The 6,685-nt window shown below is 38.7% G+C and overlaps 1 pseudogene; it reads left to right on the forward strand.

The window, feature by feature from the left end:
* The window catches only part of LOC134640634 (extracellular calcium-sensing receptor-like), a 29,075-nt pseudogene extending 25,664 nt beyond the window's left edge, over positions 1 to 3,411 (forward strand).
* Positions 3,412 to 6,685: the final 3,274 nt, after the last annotated feature.

The raw sequence follows: 6,685 nt of genomic DNA on the forward strand, positions 1-6,685 counted from the left end.
TGGAGAAGGTATTTAACTGAGAGCCATGCTAGGCTCAGTGAGAACTCTGCTGACCGTCTGTCCCGCGGACATGCAGGGGCTCCATCAAGCTTGGTTGTCTGTTCTTTGTGTGCTTTGATTAAAGAATGTTAGCTACCGCTCACCGCTCGTCTGCAGGCTTTATTTAAATGGAAAACTTCCACAACACTCTACATGGATAGCTCTCGAATATACAGTCTGTATCTTTCACAGGTGAGTTATTTTGCCACATGTTCCTGCCTGAGTGACCGACAAAAGTATCCATTCTTCTTTAGAACGATCCCAAGTGATACTTTCCAGGTGAAAATTTGTCATCAAAATTAAAATGGAAACGCAAAAGTATGTTTCAATATCTGTGTAAAAGAAGAACACAGACAGATATGAAAATATTAGAAATAATAATATAATTAGTTTTGAGAATTATCCTCTATTTCGTTTCTGTATTGTGTCAAAGAATAAAGCTAAATTGCAATTATATTTAAAGATTTTTTTCTTTTCAATGCACTTACACTTTATTCTTTATTCACTTAGGCAATGATCCAGATTCTAAAACATTTCAGCTGGACTTGGGCAGGTCTTCTTGTTACTGATGATGATTATGGACTTCATGCAGCCAGATTCTTTCAGTCTGAGCTGAGTGTGTCGGGTGAATGTTGCCTGGCCTACACAGAGGTTTTACCCTGGGACAAAGACACAGAAGAACTCTGGAGGATTGTTGATGTGATGAAAACCTCTACAGCTCGAGTTGTCATTGTCTTTGAACATCCTAGTCGCATGATACACCTTATGGATGAGGTTTCAATTTAAAACACTTTAATGATTACTAGTTACAGAGGTCTTCATAGTTATATTGTGTAAAACACGTATTACGTATCATTGTCAGTACAGAAATGAGTACAAAAATGTAATAATTCAGAATTCATTTTAAAAATCAAAAACTGTTTCAGTAAAGAAGTTGGAGGTTCAATATTACTTCATAGATTTGGTCTAATTTAATTCACAGGTGGTAAGGCAAAATGTGACAGGTCTACAGTGGATAGCCAGCGTGGCCTAGACAGAATCTACTGTGCTCCAAACGCCTCACTTTATGCCATACCTGGGTGGTATACTGGGTATCACCATTCGTCAAGGAGAAATACCAGGGCTCAGGGAATTTCTGTTGCAAATACATCCTGAGCTACATCACAACAGTAGCTACAGAAATAGCTTGGTGAGACTTGAACATTTTTACTGTGTGTGTGTCACAACAATTATATATTTTCATAATGTGTAACAAACATTATTCAAATTATTTCAGGTGAATCAGTTTTGGGAATTTACATTTCAGTGCAGGTTTGCTCCAGCTCCAGCAGGCTGGGTGGAAGGTGGAGGTGCACTATGCACTGGACAGGAAGATCTAGAAAATGTGGGCACTGAGTACTTGGACATTTCCAACCTGCGGCCTGAGTATAATGTGTACAAAGCTGTTTATGCACTGGTATATTCCCTTGATGACATGCTGCGGTGCAAGCCAGGAAGAGGGCCTTTCAATGGGAACAGCTGTGCCTCTTTGCAGTCACTGGAGCCTTGGCAGGTGTGGTATCATTGTACACTCCACCTTTGAACACATTGTTTTTTGCATGCTTTCAGAATATCTGAAAAGGGATTTGCCATACTTGTGAGCAAAAGTAGTTAAGGTATTTAAGTCATGGAGGTCATTAACTTCTATACAGGATTATTAGTAATGTGCCTTGGTTGATTGAGAGTTAGATAAAAATGTATGTAGGTACCATAGATATAATATTATATTTGATTACTGAACTGAAAAATTGCCACTGTTTGCACTGTCAAGTTACTGGAGCCATGGCAGATGTGATATCATTTTACACTCCATCTATAAATAAATCACTCGTTCTATAATTAGTTTTGGAGCAAAAAGTAATTTATTTATTATACATTCCTTTTTAACAGCTTGTTTATTACATGGAAAGAGTGAACTTCACCACTCCATTTCCATCAAATGTGTGTCATTTGACGAGAATGGTGATGTGGTACCAATTTATGATGTTATTAAAGCGTTGTGGCTCCCTGATGGAAGCACTAAAATTCAGAAAGTGGGTGAGGTTAAAAGGACAGCTTTCAAAGGTGAAGAACTCATACTTGATGAAGACAAAATCTTCTGGAACTTTGAATCCAAACAGGTTAGATATTTTTTTATTTGACAAGTACCTTTTATTTGACATTTACAGTATATACAATTGTAGCAGGTAATAAATATTTATTTTTTATGTCCAATAGCCACCTCGATCAGTATGCAGCGAGAGCTGTCCTCCTGGTACCCACATGGTGAGAAGGAAGAGAGAGCCCGAATGCTGTTTTGACTGCATCCCTTGTTCTGAGGGAAAGATCACTAACAAGAGCAGTGGGTCTTTGTCTTTCTGTATGACATATTTGATTTAATTTCTGTGAAATATAGGATGCATTTCAACATCATCCCCTTTTTGTCAGACTCCTTGGAGTGCACCAGTTGTCCAGAGGATTTTTGGTCAAACCCACAGCGTGACCACTGTGTTCTTAAGAAGACAGAGTTTCTCTCCTATCATGACCCTTTGGGTATTTGTTTGACAGCAACCTCCTTACTGGGAACATTTATATGTGTTGTTGTTCTGGGGATCTTTATCTACCATCGCACAACACCTACGTGCCAACAATTCAGAACTTAGTTTCCAGCTATTGTTGTCACTTAAGTTGTGTTTCCTGTGTTCACTTTTGTTCATTGGACTGCCCAGGATGTGGACGTGTCAACTCAGGCACGCAGGATTTGGCATCAGCTTCGTGCTGTGTGTCTCATGCATCCTGGTAAAAACCATGGTTGTTCTGGCTGTGTTCAAAGCCTCCAAGCCAGGAGGGGGAGCCAGTTTGAAGTGGTTTGGTGCTATGCAGCAGAGAGGAACAGTTCTGTTTCTTACATCTATTCAGGCAGCCATCTGTACTACCTGGCTTGTCTCTTCCTCTCCAACTCCACATAAGAACACCCAATACCCTAATGACAAGATAGTGTATGAGTGTGCAGTCGGGTCCACTGTTGGTTTTGCAGTGTTATTGGGCTATATTGGTGTGCTGGCTGTCCTCAGTTTTTTAATTGCATTCCTGGTGAGGAATCTCCCTGACAGTTTTAATGAGGCCAAGCTCATCACATTCAGCATGCTGATCTTCTGTGCTGTGTGGGTGGCCTTTGTTCCTGCTTATATTAGCTCACCAGGAAATCTTGCAGATGCAGTCGAGGTATTTGCCATCCTGGCCTCAAGTTTTGGACTCTTGATCATACTGTTTGGACCCAAATGTTACATAATCCTGTTGAGACCAGGGATGAACACAAAGAAAGCTGTTATGGGTCGTGGAATTGTGTCATAAAATTTTCAGTTCAAGTCAAAAAAAAAGTTTTTTTTTATTTGCACTCTATTGACCAAAAATGAAATAAACAATTAAAATGAACAAATGTTAAATGTTAAAGACAGTTATTTAGTCGTTTTTGTTGTTGTTCTTTTAAAATGCAGTTTATATACAAAACACCAGACTTTTCAAACAACATTGACTTTGTTACACTCCACTGTAAAATTTACCTATTACAGAAATTAAATGTAATTGAAACTCTTTTAATAAACTACGCTTTCATCTTGAATTCATTTAGGAGTTCTAATCTATATTTTTGTATATTTGGTCTGTCTTGAACTGATCATGATCAAAACCATGCTGATCATTTCATGAAAACAACTCAGGCAGGACTCAAATACAGGTCTCAACTTTCAAACTTCAGTGCAGTTTGTTTCCATTTCAAAATGTGCTACAATCAAAACTTAACTATAGTGACAATTCCAGGCTCCCAGACACACAAGGCTCTCCAACAGTTTCCTAGAATTTCCAATTTCGCTGTGCAAGAAACTGCACAATGACAATAAAAGCTCTAAGTCTAGGTCTAAGAATCAGAATATTTTATTAATTCCTAAGGCAATTATGTCAGATGCCGTTGCTCCAAGACAGTAACAGTAATAGACTAAACTATTTCAACAATACAATATGTTACAGATTTTACGAATTTAACCCTTTAAAACCGGTCAGAGTGGGCACACTCCGTTTTGCGTAACTATTTTTAAATCCCTGTAGAACTGCAACCACGTAAGCTAACGCAATACTTTTTTTTGCATATGAAACCAGAGGAGTTGTACTTACATCTTATGTCATTAGCTTGTCCTAGGTCACGGTCTCCTTCCACATGTAGCTTTGCAAAAATTGCATAAAAAGCACATTCAGCAACAAAAACATAATATTTCAGAAACATGCTTTGCCAATCCGACCAGCTGTTCATAACACTTCCTACGTTGGAATATACGTCAGCGTGAACTATCGCATGTCCGCCATTACCTGCCCGAAACCGGAAGTGGTGTCATTTTTGTGGAAAATTTAGTTTTTTACCTTCAGGGTCTTATAAACCTATACTGGTGTTTTTAAAAGTCATGTTTGACTTTATGCTTTTCTGTATAGTTTCTGGGAGGCTTAAAACTCAAATTGCACTGCTGGAAATAGTTTATTTCAATGCACATGCTGTTTTTTGTTTTGTTTTTTGGCAAATTTGCAATTTGTAATATTTATTTTCGTTTTTCCTGCAGTATATAAAAATTGGTGTATCTCAAAAGTAAAACTATAAGGACACTCAAAATAAATTTCCTGTTGTTGCAAACTATTTTGTGCAACTTTTTTGTTTTTACAGTTTTGAGGGATAAACCTCTTAAATTTTTCTAACTAGAAATATATGTAAAAAACCAAACAAAAACGATTTTCAATTTTTTTGTAGTTTATTGCACTTTTTTGCAATTTGTGTAGTTATTATGCACTTAATGCATACATATTATTAAAGTTTGGGCTATAATGGTTGTATTGATGTATAGCAACTTGAAATGTTCCCAAAAATGGCACTGTAGCATGTAAAAATATAAAGATAAGCTTTGGCAGACTTGGTTCTATGGTAGGTCTTAAAGGGTTAAGAAGTAGCACTAATATATACAAATCAATCAATTATAAATATCAAGAATTAACAGAGGTGGTTATAAATAAATATCAAGAATATTGAAAAGAATAGAAGTAGAAAAGGGCATGCACAAAAAGGGTGTAACTATTGCAGTGTTTACAGTGTATTAGATGGAGGAGTTGTACAGAGAGATGGCCACGGGCAGGAATGATTTCCTGTGTCGTTCAGTAGCTATGGTCATAGAACCTATGGTGTCCTAGGCTCCATAAATGCTAAAGAGGTAATTATTATTTCTCAGTTGCAGTGAATTAAAAGAAGAAAATAAACAGTAGAAAACTAAACAGCAGAAAGAAGAAGAGAAATAACAATTTAACATAAACCAGTGACACACTCCGGGGCCTGATCAACCCTGGCAGGGCTCCTTGGATGAGGGTGTAGTGATAATGACCGAAACACCCGATGAATCCAAGGTCCACCACTGACTAAGTGTCCCAAATTTTAATATGATAATTTAGATCAGATATTTAATCCATAAACCCAACCTAAGAAGAAAAACATGGCAGATTAGCTTGGGTAAAAGACCGAAAGTTGAGGCACACAACGATGTGTGCTGCTGGTAAAGTATCTGGGCTGCTTTTCCTCATAACAGCCATCCCTCAAGATTCTCTCCATTTAAAGCAATGCATTATCAGGAACTGTAGCATCTAGTACTCTTACTGAATCAGCAGAGAGGTCTATTAATACATGTTGATTGAGAAAAGTGACTGAAAAGGAAGTACTCAGTGGATCATGGAAACCCCCCAGCAGTCTACACCTATTGCAGAATAACTAAGGGAGGATTCAGGGTCACCTGATCCAGCCTTAACTATATGATTTAGAAAAAAGGAAAGTTTTAAACCTAATCTTAAAAGTAGAGATAGTGTCTATCTCCCGAATCCAAAGTGGAAGCTGGTTCCACAGAAGAGGGGCCTGAAAACTGAAGGCTCTGCCTCCCATTCTATTTTTAAATACTCTAGGAACAACAAGTAAGCCTCCAGTGCGAGAGCAAAGTGCCCTAATGGAGTGATTTGGTACTATAAGGTCATTAAGATAAAATGGGGCCTGATAATTTAGGACCTTGTAGGTGAGGAGCTCCTGAGTCTCCTGACGGTTTTGCCAGAATCTCTTTGAGGCAGTCCGAAAGTCTTTTTTCATAGCCTCTCCGAACTACTCCCACACCCGGCCAGACCCCATGGACTAAGGCCCGACCACCAGACGCTCACCCTAGGGCACCCTCCCCGGGCCTGGCTGCAGGACGGGGACCCGGTAAACCTATCTCGAGTAGGGTGAACAGTCCCCTCGATGGTCTTCTCATAGTGGTCTTCTGAATCGCTCTTTGTCTGGTCCCTCACCCAGGACCAATTTGCCATGGGAGACCCTACCAGGGGGCAAAAAACCCCCAGACAACAAATTTGCTAGAACTAATCCAACACAAGTCCAGTTGAAGCATATAATAAGCTGGGCAACAGCAGATGCTTCGTAAATATAATCAGGGAGTATTCTGAAAGAATTTAGATGCTCGAGCTTGACACTCAGACAAAAACAGCTGGATAGAGTGTTGATTTCTTCTTGATTATATTTTGATTAGATCCCTTATTTGATTAACGAAGAAATAACTATCAC

The sequence above is a fragment of the Pelmatolapia mariae genome, linkage group LG14, assembly GCF_036321145.2.
Source record: "Pelmatolapia mariae isolate MD_Pm_ZW linkage group LG14, Pm_UMD_F_2, whole genome shotgun sequence".
NCBI classification, from domain to species: Eukaryota; Metazoa; Chordata; class Actinopteri; order Cichliformes; family Cichlidae; genus Pelmatolapia; species Pelmatolapia mariae.